The sequence below is a fragment of the Pogonomyrmex barbatus genome, unplaced genomic scaffold (assembly GCF_055798465.1).
Source record: "Pogonomyrmex barbatus isolate J1 unplaced genomic scaffold, ASM5579846v1 scaffold1, whole genome shotgun sequence".
In the NCBI taxonomy this organism is placed as follows: Eukaryota; Metazoa; Arthropoda; class Insecta; order Hymenoptera; family Formicidae; genus Pogonomyrmex; species Pogonomyrmex barbatus.
In genome coordinates, this window is record NW_028297098.1 from 14,205,052 (window position 1) to 14,221,008 (window position 15,957).

The 15,957-nt window shown below is 44.5% G+C and overlaps 1 protein-coding gene across 1 annotated transcript in view; it reads right to left on the minus strand.

Annotated features, from left to right (window-relative positions):
• LOC105426480 (caveolin-3) overlaps positions 1-12,276 on the minus strand; it is a 59,695-nt gene extending 47,419 nt beyond the window's left edge. Inside the window, exon 1 of the mRNA XM_089080316.1 lies at positions 12,147-12,276. The gene's annotated coding sequence lies outside the window, so the exon portion shown is untranslated. The remainder of the gene's footprint in view (positions 1-12,146) is intronic.
• Positions 12,277-15,957: the final 3,681 nt, after the last annotated feature.

Consider the following 15,957-nt stretch of genomic DNA (forward strand, 5'->3'; position numbering starts at 1 on the left):
TATAAAATTTCTTTTTACATCATAATTCATCGACAAGTTTAGATTAAAAAGCAGGTCGTCTTTTCATTTGATAAATTTATCATGTATTTTGAGACGTGAAGAGATTTCCAAGAGTCCTTTGGAAATCAATAAAGAACCTAAAAAGTAAGGAATTCCGTAAGATTGAACTTTGAGAACTTTTGAGAAAGTTAAAATTCAAGAGTCCCAGGGTAAGAAAGTAGGTTCGGTTTATTAAATATCGGCGGACTTTTCGATACTCATCTAATAAACGTAAGTAAACGCAACTTTACCTTCGCGACTCGCTTGATTCTTACTTTCTAAAAATAGACAAACACCGTTAGATTTTGCGGTGCGACGATACTCGTATTTCGTCAAGTCGTGCTTCAAGTAACGTCCCGCCTTACATTTCACATTAACGGGTCTTTCCAAATTAAATCAACGGTCCTAAAAGCGCATAAAATCAGTTGCTGTAACACTGTGAAATCTCTTGTGTCCGATACGCGAGAACGCGAATTTAATTCGCGATGCGCGAGCTAAGAATCGTCGACTCTCCTGCCGTGCGCGAACATTCCTCAATTGAATCGCAATGTAGTCAGAATGTAGTCAGATATGACAGAGACGTGTCGAAATTCAAATACTCTTTGATAAGTGCGACAAGAAATCGATAAAAGTAGATCAATCAAATTGATAACCGTTCAAGTTTCTAGACTCTTTGACTTTTCAATCCTTAAAAACCAGAAAATATATTTTCGATCTCTCTCTTCGAATATGATAAAGTTAAATAAATTTTCAGAAAACATTTATTACGATTTATACCTGGCATATAAATACATCATTTATAATATTTCACGGAAAAACGTAATTTACTACTTAACGAAGGTTCGATTTCAATTAAACTCCGATTGAGTTAATTAATGATCAACTTATTAAATAATATGTGTATTTTGCTCGCATATATTCGGCTCGCATAAATTATTTGGCTTTTGTTATATATAAAACATATAATAAATGGGAAAATTAGATTAGAAATTAATTAAATAATTTGCTCTTCGAGCGATCCCGATAGATAAATTAATTATCGATTAAGTTAATCGCAGTTTAGCCAAAATGTAATCATTTAATCTTATATCTCCCTATGTATTCAGCGATAGATGGAAAATCTGAATAAACAACGAACGTCATTGCCAACTGGCGTTTGATAAATAATTATGATTTTTCGCTCATTTATTTCGGCTTCGCGCAGGATGCGCGCATCCTGCGTACGCACAAATAAATCGACGGAACGCGAAAGATGCCACGCTCTTCGAAATCGATACATCCCGCGGTACGTCCCTCACACGCGAATCCCTCCATCTGGGCATTCAGACTTAACTGACTTCTTTTCGTACATCTCGTACCGCAAGGTGCCGCGGCTTGCGGTGTCCTTGATCTGTCCCGTATTATACGGAACGGAACGGTACGGAACCCGTTTTCGGCCGCGTCCCGTTACGTCCACGTGACGAGGAACCACCGCGAGGAGAAGAGCAGCGAAACGAAAGCATCGCGTACACAAACGAAGGGAAGGAAGAGGAGTGGCGGGGGAGGGGGAGGGGGAGGAGGGGGAAGGGGAGGAGGAGGAGGAAGGTGGCCGACAACGACAACGACGACGAGAGGAGGGAACGGAGCCAGTTTTCGAACGGTCCGGAGAAAGTGGTGGCTATACATTTACTGACCTACATTACCTTTCGTTCCTCCCTCCCACCCACCCCCCTCGGCCCCCCTTCCGACGGGCTGACACCCACCCGGGCGCACTGCCAGCCCACAAATTGTCCCGTTACACACGAGCCCGCTGTACACGTCATCGCCGTGACCCACAAAATGACACCCGGCGTCCCTTCCTCTTCTCGCACTTCTTTCTCCCCTCCTACGTGCGGGCCCCTCTTGCCCCTCTCTCTCTCTCTCTCTCTCTCTCTCTCTTTCTCTCTCGGTAACGCGGTCTTTTATTCTAAAATTATGTCACGTCGCCTCGACCGAGAGATTCTCGCGGCGCGGATTAGACGGCGAACAAAGGCGTGCCTGATGAAAACGTTTTACGCGTGTCCGTCTTACGGGTCCTACTTCCGATCCTCGCAGGTCGGTTTAATGCGAGATTGTTCCACTGCAGCAGCAGCAGCAGCAGCAGCAGCAGCAACAGTAGCAACGATCGTTGCCGTTCCGAGAAAACGATATCGATACTTCTGCGCGGCCGACGAGGTCGACCGAAATTCATTGCCGAGCGAACATCCGGGTGTTGTCGCGGCGAAATCAATTCGGCATAAGCGCATCTCTCTCTCTCTCTCTCTCTCTCTCTCTCTCTCTCTCTCTCTCTCTCTCTCTCTCTCCTCTCGTTGCGAGGCAAATTAATCGTCAGAATTTCGCGGCTTCTGCGTCGCGCACTTCCGCAGTTAACCGACTTTCCAGGCCGAGTTTATTCGTTTATTTATTTGGCGATTCATCGCGGAACTAAGAAGTGCGCCGAACGCTCTCTGTCTCTTTCTCTCTCCTAGCCTTCGAGCGAAGTCGATCGAAGAGCAAGCAAAGCTTTCGGACAACGTGACTGGGAACGCACGCGTGTTTCGATAATTGTTAGAGGCGATTACCTCCCCTCCCCGTCTCACGCTAACGGCGCACCGAGAGCCTTGGCATTATTTCCTCTCGCGTCGTGCTAACGGCGTTACTCAATCGTATTACGAAACTTGACACATTGTCTCGGCCAATCGGCAGATTCCATGCGCGAGCGAGGGAAACGAACGGGTTAATTGCACCAAGATATCATAATTGAATTCACTATCGAAATAGAAACAAAGGAGGCTTAGGAAACAGCCGGCTGTTTATATATCAACAATAAAATGTATTACGCATCGACTCTCTAAAAATGCGACGCCTGGCTACTTATAGCTCTTAAGAATCTGCGACGATAAAATTTTCGCAATATCTAACTAAATCGATAAGGATATTTTTAATGCGAAAGTAACGTTTTGCCCCCGTCCACGGTTTCTACATTAAATTAAAAAATCTATTTTTCTAAATTAAGAAACCTATTTTTACCGGGTGTATATATATATATATATATATATATATATATATATATATATATATATATATAAGATTAACGAGGAGCGAGATTGCTCGTTATTTAGCCGTAAAGGTGGAAGCAGCTACATAATAAATATAAGCATAAATATGCGCATCCTTTTTTTCACCTTTCTCCCGGCAAACCCGATGGGAATTGAGCGGATCGAAGCGATGCGAAACGTTGTTCGCCATATTCCATCGGGCCCATCGCTAAGTCATAAAACGGTAATGAAATCATGCGACTAAAAACGCGGTTAACGCGCCACGTCCGAAAGGTCCTCGCAAGTAAATCTGAATTATGTTTAATAGCCGCGTCTTTACGGAAGGTAATTAACATCGGCAGTAAACTCGGTAAAAACCGCGATGCGAATTCTTTCCTCCCGTTAACGCGAGCGCAATGACATTTTTCTCCTCTCTCGTTACATCTCCGTTACATCTCCCATCACGAGAATTAGCGAAATGTTATGATAATAATTAATCACAACCGCGGGAATTTCCATAAATTCATGAAATTCGATTTCTCACAAAATCTTTTCTTATTCAGAATAATTCCATTGCGTCCGATTCCGATGCGATCAATCCAACGGATCAGTAAATGTATAATATTTCGAGTATAAATTTTTATACTTTTTCCACCGAAAAGTGGACGAAAGCAATCGCGCGTGAAATATCGACGAGATTAATTGTAAGGAATTTCCCGCAGCTCGTGGAGCAAACGGGCGACATTCGCGCGCATGTTCGAGAGTTCTTTTCTGACGTGGGACATTGAACCGCTATTCGCTATTCGAGGTCGATGGGAAGAGAGTTGTCGTAAAGTTAGAAGTTCTTGGCTACTCTCCCTGCCGCAACGCCCGCAACGAAACGCGTCGCCGTTCGGATCGGCACTTTCTCTGCGGTGAAGGCAAGTAAACATCCATCCATCTCGCATCGCGAGATCTCTCTCCGTCTCTTTCCCTCTTTCTCATCTTTTCCCGTTCGTCCCGCCCGTTTTTTTTTTTTTGCTTCCTCTCCGGACGCGCGCCAGATTGCATCGCGCCGCGGAAAAACCCCCGCCGAAGAAATCCGAGACGAATTTATTTTCCCGATGTCGAACGCGCAGAGGCAGGACGCGGAGTGTCTCGATTTACGCGGTTTTAATATCGAATTGGTCGCGAGGTATCTCTCTCTTCGGGAGAAACTTCGAAACAAGATACATAAAATAAGGTTTACCTCCTGATCGACGATACTTCTTTACGATTCACGACTTGTTGCTACTCTAATGGTCGCAATTTCCTCAGTTTTTATTATAGGAAATTATTTAGATATGAATTTACGATCTGATGCATTCTCGAGAAAAGACGTGAAAATACTTTTGAACATTGATAAAACGGTCTCTGCGATTTAAAGGCGAACGTCACGCTATTCGTCGAGCGGCTCTTCGATGCGATAAGCGCAGGAAAGTGGATCATCGTTTCGGGCATTACATGCTCGAAAGGAATTCATTGGCCATAAATCGGCTATACTTCTCAGGACAGCGACGAAGGAAACCAGCGCGTGACCAGCCGTTTCCTCAAAAACGGAATCCGTTTCATTAATCGCGATAGTGAGACAGGCGCGACGAGGATAAGGTCGGCGACGAGAATAAAATGCAAAAGGAGGGAGAGAAAAAAAAAAGAGCGGCGGCGAGAGCGAGAGCGGCTGGAATCGCGTTCCATCCACTTATCACGTGCTTCAGAATTCGTGCGTTAAGCGATGATAAAATTAAAGTGGAGCGCGGAATAGACCGCCATGACCCAGTTTCCACTATCGACACCCGATAAAGATATTAATAAATCCCGTTCCCGTGGAGAGCAATGCATTCGATGCATACGTGCGGGACGGATAATAAAAAGACGACCCGTGCTTGCGATCCATGGTGCTTACCATCGCGTTCCTCGTTGGACGCACCAGTGGCTCGACTCAGTCAATCTACATAAATAAAACTATATAGATTCGCAACGGGGCCGACGATCGAGCCGATCGAGCTAATGACAATATATCGCCGGCCGTTCGTCTTATCGTACAACCTCGCGCCTCCGATAGTCACGGCGAATCGCGTCGTGAGTGAAAGCACACTCGTGCCGATGGCTGCCAATCCCGCAAACACATTCCATCATCCACTTTTTCACGGTAACGACGCCACTTTCCCCTCATTTTCGCGATCGTCTTCCCTTCCCGCGCCGACCCCCTCCCCGCTCCGCCGAGCTCCCCTAATCGCCGATCTACAACGACGTTTCTCAGGATCGAGCCCCTCTCCCGGCGGAATGAACTCCGTTGAGAACTTTAATTCGAAAGTGTCATTAGCCGAGATAAATATTCGGACCGGCGAGCCGATTGGAAAATTGGAATACGTAAAGCGAGCCTCTCTCTTCCATGTCGATAAAATATCGAGGTCGGAGAGATCTGTGTGTGTGTGTGTGTGTGTGTGTGTGTGTGTGTGTGTGTGTGTTTGTATCTTTTGTGTGTATATATATATATATATATATATATATATATATATATATGAGTTACGACTCGGTTACCTAATCTTTATTTTAACATCGATTCTAAAAGCCGTCATCTTCTGCGCCTTGACACCAACTCGAGTCGACGGACTGACCGATGGATTTGGAACCGACCTACTTTCCGAGGCTACAATTGCGCGGAAGATCGTATCGGAATAGCCCGATATGTCGTCAGACGGAATTATATATGGGGAATTTTCATCCTGACTCGGTTGCAGTAACAGAGGACGCCATTGTAATTTAAAAAGCGTAATTCGGAGTTAATCGATTTCTGTCGCTTGCGAAGGTTTAATCTTACAACCGACGATTGTTAATTACTGAAAATCACAATCATCCGAATTAACCAGATCGAATTGTATACGTTTTATTTCGAGCTTACACATGTATTTGCGTTATAAACACGCGCGGACATGCGCTCTTGTTGCTCTTTGATCAGTAAATTACATATTTCAAGAGTTTAATCTGTTATTTAAATTGAAAAGATTTTCAAATAAACATATATTAACGGAGAGGTTTGAGCTAGCTAATTAGGGCTTATCTATAATTTTACTGGGGCCCGTTGAGCGACGTGTAATTTAATACGGATAACCGCTGACGTTTTGCGTATGAGAGCGATAAATCTCAATTACGTACACACGATAGTCACACGGCAATCGTATGTACGTATAGTACGGTGATACATAATTTCACCGCCGGCGTAATTGTACATAAACTATTATTTCTCTCTCTCTCTCTCCTATCATTACTTTATTGTGCGATGCATTTTCTATTGGGAAACTCGGACCGGAACAAATCGTTAATTGTGCGGATCATTGTTCTCCGAATGAAACAACGAGAAGTGGATAACGAGGAGAGAAGTTTGACCGACAACTGGAACTCGCAACCGGCGAGGCTGACGAATTCGAAAGCGCGCGATTCGCGAGAGACACGCGAAAAGGAAAAAAAAAAAAAAAAAACAATAAATCGCACGTCAAATCGCGGCTCATCGAAACGTCCAACGCGGCGATTTCGCAACATCGTCGATCTTGCGACATGAACGCGATCGTAATCGATACGCGTGTCATCTCCGATGGTTCATCATCGAATCATTCTCTCCGTGATTCATCCGTTTCTGCCTGTTTTAATCAATTGAAAAGGAGGATACGCGCGTTTCCATCTCCGAGAGATCTCGAATCGCGTTCATGTCGCCATGTAACACTTACGCGCGGTGTAACGAGGATAATTCCTTCGCGACTCGAAAATACAGGCCACGCGATTAGAAAGGTATAACGCCGCCGATCGCCGTCGTCGTCGTCGTCGTCGTCGTCGTCGTCGTCGTCGTTGTAAAATTACATTGTGGAAGAAGCCGCGGCGCGGTGACTTCGCAACGCGGCGTTACTGTTTCACGGTGTGGCAGTCTAGTTTAAGTAAAGTAGGCCTTATCGCGCGCGCGTGTACTGCCTAGTATGGTGGCACTTGACCCCAATACCTCTCGCTGCCGGGTCTCTTTCACCAACGAACAACGCCGTCATCCTCCACCTTCCCTGTTTCCGAAGGAAGCGCGCGCATCGACCCGCTCGCCCATTAATCAAACGTTTACAGAAGCGAGAAAAGTCGAGTTTCCGCCGAAGAAAAAATATCTAGAGCGAGCGACACACTTATTACCTTTAATTAAGACAACCGTCGTGCACTTGTGTTATCCTCCTACTTTGTAACGGCGTCATTACTACTTACGTTTCCTGAGGTGTTCTAGAAATAATCCAGAATCGAAATTTTTCTCCTTTCGATTCTGAATTGAGATTTCCTATCATGATCCGACTTTAAATGTCAGATCGACCTCTCTTAATATTACTTAAAGCTACCTCTTAGGTTCATAAAATTTTATTAGATAACCAAAAACTCCTGTTCTCTTCAAAACTTCAAAGAAGAAAATTGTTGGTTTTGCTATTCATTTCAAATGCAAAAATTTAAAGTTCAATTAATTCAAATATAAAATAAATCTATCATAATCCTCTAAAATCTATAAATATTTCAAAACTAAGGGGAAGTAAAATTTTGACTCGAATCATGGAAAAAAAAATATTTGTTGCTAATAATAAACAATTAAAATTATACTCATTAATTAAACGAATTTATTGCTGCATTAGAAAGGTTTGCTAATGCAAGCCGATGCATTAATAAATTTGTTTGATTACAAAAGCATTTTATATCATTGGCGGAAGCAACAAATATTTCTTTGTTCTGTTGAAAACGTTCTTGCAAAATGGAAACGTTAACGAAAAAAAATTTTGATTCGCAAATTAGTACCGTAAAAAAGCATCAAATGTAATAGTTATAAAAGTACGAGATGTGTTGAAAATTTCGTCCGTATGGAAGAAAGAAGCGATCAGATCGCGAAAATAAAATCCCCGCGAGCGGGGATTCGAAGGCCGAAGGCGCCGCGCCGTTGGCCCTGAACTTGAATTCGACATTCGGACGGCCGGGCCTCGGAAACAAACTCGTTCCATTTGCTTGAGTTCGACGGCCAGGGGCATTGCCTTCGAAAGTTTTTCGAGAGCGCCGCGGCTCCACGGCCGGGCCACCACGAAATTCCCCGCGGCACCTGCGCGGTATCCGTCATAGCCGCGTTACGCGCCAAGACGTGCCTGAATTACGCGCCGACGATTGCGATTTCGAAAGGCGAAAGAGTTCATTGCCACCGCCGGCGCATCAACGTGTAACACTGTTACGTTACTCGTTCCGGGCTTATAACGCCTTTATAACAATTTATCCTCCCGAAACCTACTATTACAGGAAATTATTTACCGCGATAAACGCGCCATTTGCGAAAGTGCTAAAATTGAGATTTCGTACTAATTTGGAATTCATCCTCTTTTGAATCAGATTTAAGAATCGCGTCAAGCGCATCGCGGTATCGAGCCTCCACTCGTGCTTTATAATAATGAGTACGTGTTATTGCAGGCTATTTTGTTGAATGAAAGGTGAGAATCTGCGGGATAAAGGCGAGAGAGATCGGCGGCCGCCACTCTGTGAAATCAAAGATGCAAGGTTCACGATCGTCGGATCTCATCTCCCGAAAGTCTCTGGTCCACTTTCTCCGGCTCGACGACAATGCCCCGCGGAGGAATCCACGGCTTTCCACATTCTTTTCGCGGCGCGGAGCGCGGAGGCGCGAATGGGATGTGACGTGAAAATCTCGCGGCCGCGACGCGGCGGTTTCACGTTCGAGATCAGGACTTTCTCTCCAGGAGTTGCGGCGGCGGCGGCGGCGTGGCGCCGTACGGGGGATCGCGCGGCAGTGACGGCCACGATAAAACCAGACTGCACCAGACCGGCCCCGGGTCGGAAAGTAGGTCGTCGCAGTGAAAACGACCGCGATCGATTATCGCGACCGATCCGTTCGGAAGCGCGAGTCGCACAAGTTGACAATCTAAAATCGCGTATGTCGCGTGTCGAATATTTTCAGGAGAAGAGGAAAGAAAATATCGCGCGACCCCCCCCCCCCCCGCCTCCCCCCTCTTAAGTAAGAAAGAACGAGCACGTCCGAAGGCAGAGGAATATTCCCGACGCGTAATTTCCACGAATATTGCTGCGTTTTTGCTGCGCTTTTGACATCGATGCAGCGCCGCGAAAGGGAGAAATGGAAGAGAGACTTTCTCCATTAGACGAGAACCTCCACGTTGCACTTCTGCCTCTTTTTCTCTTTCCCCTTTCCACCCCCACCTTTCTCTCTTTCTCCCCTATCGCGGCGTCGCAACGAGCTGCCAGCGAGTCTCTTTTTACTAGGTAAAGTAACTCGCGGGTAACGCCGCCGTGAATTAAGACGCCGATGAAAGTGCGGCGGATGTATAATCATTTAGGTAATCGCTGTGAGACAATCTCCCGGAGAAAATCATCGTGCGCCGCTGCCACGGCCAAGGAAATTGCGCTTTCGATTCCGCGGCTCTTATGTCAAGGAATACGTTACTCGGTACTCTCGCGTCGCGATTAGGCGCCGATACAACAGCGGTTTCGCCTTTCTACGCGGATCGTTATAATTCGTGAAAGTCCACGGACCGATTAGCGAAATCGCGCGTAATAGTCGCCTTCTCGTAAAAGTATCGCGAGTAATCGCGACGCGCATCCTGTTTCTTTATTAGATCCGTCGGATATGGACGGGATCGATGTGGTCTGTGAAACGTTTGCCAAGTCTAAACTCCACATCTCTGCGAGACTAAAGCTAAAACTCCCTTCGATAAAATATCAATTTGGCAAAAATTTGATGATCGCAAATATTCACGATATCACGTTAAGACTGTGAAGACGTTAGACTACGAATTGGAAATTAGAGATTACGAATTGAAAGTATGAACAACTAGAAATTTGAACAATTTTAGTTTTTTTAGTTAGTTTTTTTTTTTTAATTTTAATTTTTAATTGATAAAATTTTTCTAATCTTCAGCTCACGAGTCTCAATTTCCAATTTGTGATCCAACAGAGACTTTACGCATTTTGCGATATAAAGTATAATTGTTTCGAATTTATAGATACAGATTCAATAAAATCTAGTCCGCCGAGCAATCTGTTCTTTTATGGATTTTGTTAAAAACGATGACTTACAAGCCGCGGCGTTAATTTCGCGCGAGAAAAGGTGGATGATGTCGCAGGACGTGGATATACCACTAGGCAACGAACGAACGTGAGAGAGACGGCGGTTCTTTTCCATTCCGTCGTATCGCGGCCAATGGAAAGCTGAAAGTTTCATGAAAGTGCATCGCGTGCCGGTAGTTACGCATTTACGTCGAGGTGCAGCGGGGGAGGAAACGGGAAAGAAAGAAGGCGCGGTGGGGAGGAAGGGAGAAAGGGGGAACCGGAGAAAGAGGGAAGGTTCTCCATTCGTTATCCGATCTCTCCTCATCGTCATCCCGGTGTAAGAGAGCTCTTTCCGCTGCTTTCAGAGTCGTTCAAGTTCGGCTCGGAAAGCACGCAACTCCCCCTCCCCCCCCCCCCCCGTACGGGGAGGGAGGGACGGGACCGCGATAATTTCTCGTTCTCGCACTTGACACACGCGGCGCGCGATATAATTCCGCTGTAATTTCGCATTCTTGAGGCGCGGCGCGTAACCTCGCCACGACGCCGCGTGCACATTATGAAATCTCGCATGCGCGTAATTTCGCCCGTAATTTCGCATACATTCTTAAGCGTCGCCGGATCCGTCGGGGAGGGGGAGGGGGGGAAGGGCTTTAAGATTCGCTCGCGCGATTTCGTCATATCGCGTGCGCGCAACGCCTTGGGGAGCGTTCGTTATCAACGGGTTGCGTGCGCGCGATGAAATCGAGTGCGATATATATATATTCGACCGTGAGGGGCGGCCGCGCCGCGGCCCTTCTCCTCTCACAAGCGAGAACCCGTAATTATGTCAGAGAAAATTGTCCGCCGGACCTTGCACCGTAAATCTCGAATCGGCATCGTGAAGCGGCATCGCGCTTCCAAGGATACCGCGCGCAACGGAAGCCGCGAAATCGAGTAAATTTCTCACGGTGAAAGCGCAACGAGATCCGCGCGAATGATCGACAATGACACTGAATCCATCGCGGTCGGCACATCGAAGGAGACACAAGGAGAAAAGCTTTAGCTTGTTCGGCATTTAATTTGTTGTGAAAATAAAATTTCCGCCAATTAATAATACGTAATCCTGCAAAGAAATGTAAGGTGAATAATTTATTCCGGACGATTATGTATTTAAAAGCAAAAGTGTTTTGGTTTGATCGTCATTATTATTATTATTATTATTATTATAAGATTAGAATGTCATTTATCATCGTTTATTCAACGCTCTTTAATTAATCCCACCCGCGGAGCACGAGAGCACGAGAGTAGTCACCATTGGTTAACTCAATGTTAGAAAATTAATGTCAGCCGTGCCCTCTCACGATTTCGAAACGCGAAACGGTTCCGAGATCGCTACCAGCAACATGATACACTGGCGTTCGGAAACGATCAAGCCAATCGAAAGAGAAAGAGAAAGGTGAAGTGCACGCGTGTTGCATCGGAAGAAAGTGCAGCGCGACGTCACCCCGTCCCCGCTTCCCCGCCGTCATCGTCGTCGTCCGACCCGCGGCGTTTCCGTTCCGCCGCAGATTCCCACCTCGACTTCCCCGAGGTCCCCGCCGTCGCCCATCTCCTCCCCACGAGGTACCAAACCGCGTACCTTCACCGCGTGCAATCTCCCACCTTCCAACACCGTGTCTTATCCCTCCCCGACCTCTCCGCTCCCCTCCCGCGCCTGAGGGAACTCCGAAATCCACGGGAGAGAACCGGACCTACCTCAAGCCGTCCTTGCGTCGGAATCGGCTACCAAAAGCCACTTGACACCGACTCGCCACCTAACTACAAAACAGAACTCGACGAAAATGTAAATGAATATTTCTCTTTCTCGAAACGAATTATAATAACGAGGGGCGATTCGCGCGGAGAGCGGAGCGTCTCAAACGCGTGGGCGCGAATTAAAGTCTGATAAAAATCGCGAATCGGCTCGGCTGGCGGAAGGGGGAAGGGGAGGGAGGGAATCACCTTTACGCGCAATTCGCGCGATTTAAAAGCACGGGAAGCAGAAGCACGATTAAGCGCACGCGAGATTGCGCGCGCGAAAGCAAGGTTTACGTAATCCTTGCTGAGCGGAACCTTCGCGGTTAGAACTTGATCGTATCCTCGGCCGTATCGCACCGCGGCACTGTCAACTTTCTACCCGGCGCGCCACGACATTTTTCCGGCGCTAGCCTCGTTTCGACGATACCGTCGAAACCGTTACGTAGTCCCGCGACCGGAGCGGTCCCCGATGCGCATCGGAGCTTTCACGTGACATACTAAATCGCACGCGAAATGTGCGCGCCGCCGGTGCCCACATCGAAAGGACGGGGGCTCGCCTTTAAAGTCCGATATCGGGAATTAATAGAGCGTTACGTGTCACCAGATACACACAGAACTGTGACGGCATTAACCGTTACCAACGGTTCGATTAGCCGCGCGCAATCGATTTTACGATTACTAAAAATTTTATATAAAAAAAAAAAAAAAAAAAAAAAAAAACGTATAACACGAAAAAGTTAGTTAAGAACTTATTTATATGTTAGATGGTGATATGAAGAAGTCGATCGACAATGCAGAGCGCGAATAAGTCGCTTTTTCTCCACATTTTAAATTCGATTAAAAGCAATTCGATTTCTACGCCGGGAATCTATCTATTTCGCTGTAACTCCGCAGTTTCCACTTTATGACTCACCATTTCCACGCTCATTTCTGACTAATTTGAAAATAAAAGATAATAAGGGAGAAAGCTGGTAATCCAAAGAAATGCCGCGGCAACTGCCTTCCTATCCGCGCGCGCGCGCGAATGTACTTTCATCGGGCTGTTTCGTATTTCGCGACTTGAAATTCATCGTCGATATTGGAGAACGCAGAAACTCGTGCCGAAAATCGCGCCTCGATCATTATCGCATTATCGCGTTTCGAGGTCACTCGGGCTGAGCACACCGCGGAGAAACTATCTTCCGCGTCTATCGTCGCACGCGCCAAATAAAAGCGCGATAAGGCGCGAGAAGAGCTCGCGACACTATCTCGCCACTGTTCAAACAAATATTATACAACAGATTGGAAATAAGTATCGCAACATCTCGTTGCGTAATCTTTGCGACGCGCGATGCGCGAGGCCTCCTCCCTAACGGGAGGAGGCCTCTACAAACGAACATAACGCTCGTCCGCATTATGCGTAGCCTTGAGGCAAATGGGTCACCCGATACGGCGATAACAATTACCGCCCCGATATTGGCTTCTTGCAACGCAAATAAAAAACTGTCCCTGGACACGAGTCAAGTGTCCGATCGAAAGCGCGATTTATCAAAAAATCCTGGCGGTTTACGAAAGAATTAATCATTCTACAATTTCTTAAATTTGATTAATACGCATACGATAATTCCACTAAACGTCGGGGAGTTTTTTCTAACATGGATAGAAAAGTAACGTTTTCTTAGAAATTAATTTTTAATTTGTAAAAAGTAATTAATATTGAATCCAGTTTCTTCCTTGAATGTGCTTCTTTCATACGAAAGGGTGACATTTTCTATTTAAAGTGATAAATATATGTTTATTTTTGTGGAACAGAAAAATGCCAACTAGTGTATTATTTTTATTAATAAATTTATTCGCTTGTGTTTCAATATGTTTTTTATTGTTAGATTAAATTATTCTTTTTTCTCATTTCGGGGGATTTTACTTTTGGGAACTTTGACGTGAAAAATAAAAATCCAACGTGCTTTAAACATAAAAGATACCACTAATACAAAAATGTGACATATTACAAATTTTATTATTGTCATTTTTGTATTTATTATATGCAAAAAATAATTATTTATTTATATTATAAAAACAAAATTCTTTTTATGATACTTTCTTCATCTTTGTAATACAATAATAATACAAAGTTTATTGCGACTACAGAATTAGTTTATAAAGATATATAAATACACAAGTAAAATCAGAATTACGGGATAAGAAGCGTCTAATTAGTCATCTTTAGTTATAATTAGAGCACAATATCTTGTTTTAAATGCAAATTACGATCGATCATATCTGCAACGTATAATTCACTCGCAATAATGAATCATAAGCTGCAGCTTGATAAATCACACGTACATTTGTACACGTAATCCTTAGCAATGGTAAATAATCACCGAATGTTTCATCATCAACGCAGCGTTCCGTCGTCGAGTCTAAATGTTTTGTGTTATTGGAATTACTCGATCGATTAATCATCACGGTCGAATGATAATAGTCGACTGACTATTAAAAATACTATCGCTTATCGTGAAATTATGACCTTGAAGCATCTATCATTGTTCAAAAGTCATTTGCTCTTTTGAAGCTGATTTTTTTTTTCTTCCAAACCTACGAGATAATCTGTTGTTTGAATTAACGTAAGTTTAATCAAACGAAGACGGAGCAGATAAAATATCGATTTACTCGAACAAGCAAGCGTCGGGCACGACGGAAGTGCATCAAAGCCAGAATGCATCGGCTATTGTCACGGAAAGATAACGATGCAGGCACGAATGCGTCATTGGCGTGATTATCGCGCGGAGATAAGCCGTAGGATGGGGAAAGGGAGCAGAGGAGGGAGGAGGGGGGGAGGAGAGAGCAGAGAGAGAGAACGCAATCGACACTACGTGTTTGCAATGACATTAGATAATTGCGCAACGAATTTGTTTATTCGCTCGTACGAAATCGTTTCGAAATCGGCTTCGTAATCGTTCGCTCGGGATAAACAGGTGCGTATATGTTTGCGAGACTGTTTTCGCCGTAATCTGCGTCTCTCTGCGAATGAAATAACGATAGAGAGAGAGAGAGAGAGAGAGAGAGAGAGAGAGAGAGAGGTGGAGGTAGATAAAGAGAATCGAGAGAGGATTCCCCGTAATGACGGAGAAATCCACGAACACCACATCGCAATTGCATCGCCTCGGAAATTCGATCATCGTCACAGCGGGTGTTACATTCGCGACCGTTAATCCTATTGTACAAAGGAACGTAACCGCATAAGAACTTACTCGAAACGAATTCTTACCGCGCGCATTCTTTCTCTCAATTCTCCCCTCTCCCCTTTCCCCTCTGTACCAGTCCTCCAATTTTGATTGGAAATGAAACGCGCGAAACAGATATTTCATACAACATCTAATATTTTTGAAATTCCAAACAAACGAATTTTATAACATAATTTTTAAAAAACTTCACGCAAACTTCTGCATTAAAATATTATGATATATAAAATTTATCACGATACATTTTTTTATCCGTAAAAAAGGCATGTTTTTAATCTAACTTATTTATTATTAAAAACGACTGACGAAGTTGCATTGTGTAAAATATAATATTTCAAAAATTCTAATTAATTTGTCAATTTTTGACACTTTTACAGATTGTAAGCAAGACTTTAGTAAATTTGAGAAAAACAAATTATTATTTTTACATTATACTCATAGAGATTAGGAAAAATTACTAAATCTTAAGATCTTTATCTTATTCCCTTTTCCCGCAAGAAGAATTGCATTATTGAGACAGCAATGATTATTCACTGTAAAGTCGCTTCCATCGACGCTGATTGTGTCTTTGGAATGGCGTTGCAACAAAGTAGCGTGTAATTACGTCACGTTAGCACGAGCCGAGGAGCGTTCGCGCTCATCGTGCGAACGCTCGCGATTATCGCATATGCAATTAAATAACGACGCAGTTGACGTAACACGCTCAGGATTGACGTGAAGAATCTGGCCATCGCGTTATTTTTTTGTTTTTTTTTTGTCCAATCAAATCGGAAGTCGACACGGCAATGCGATGA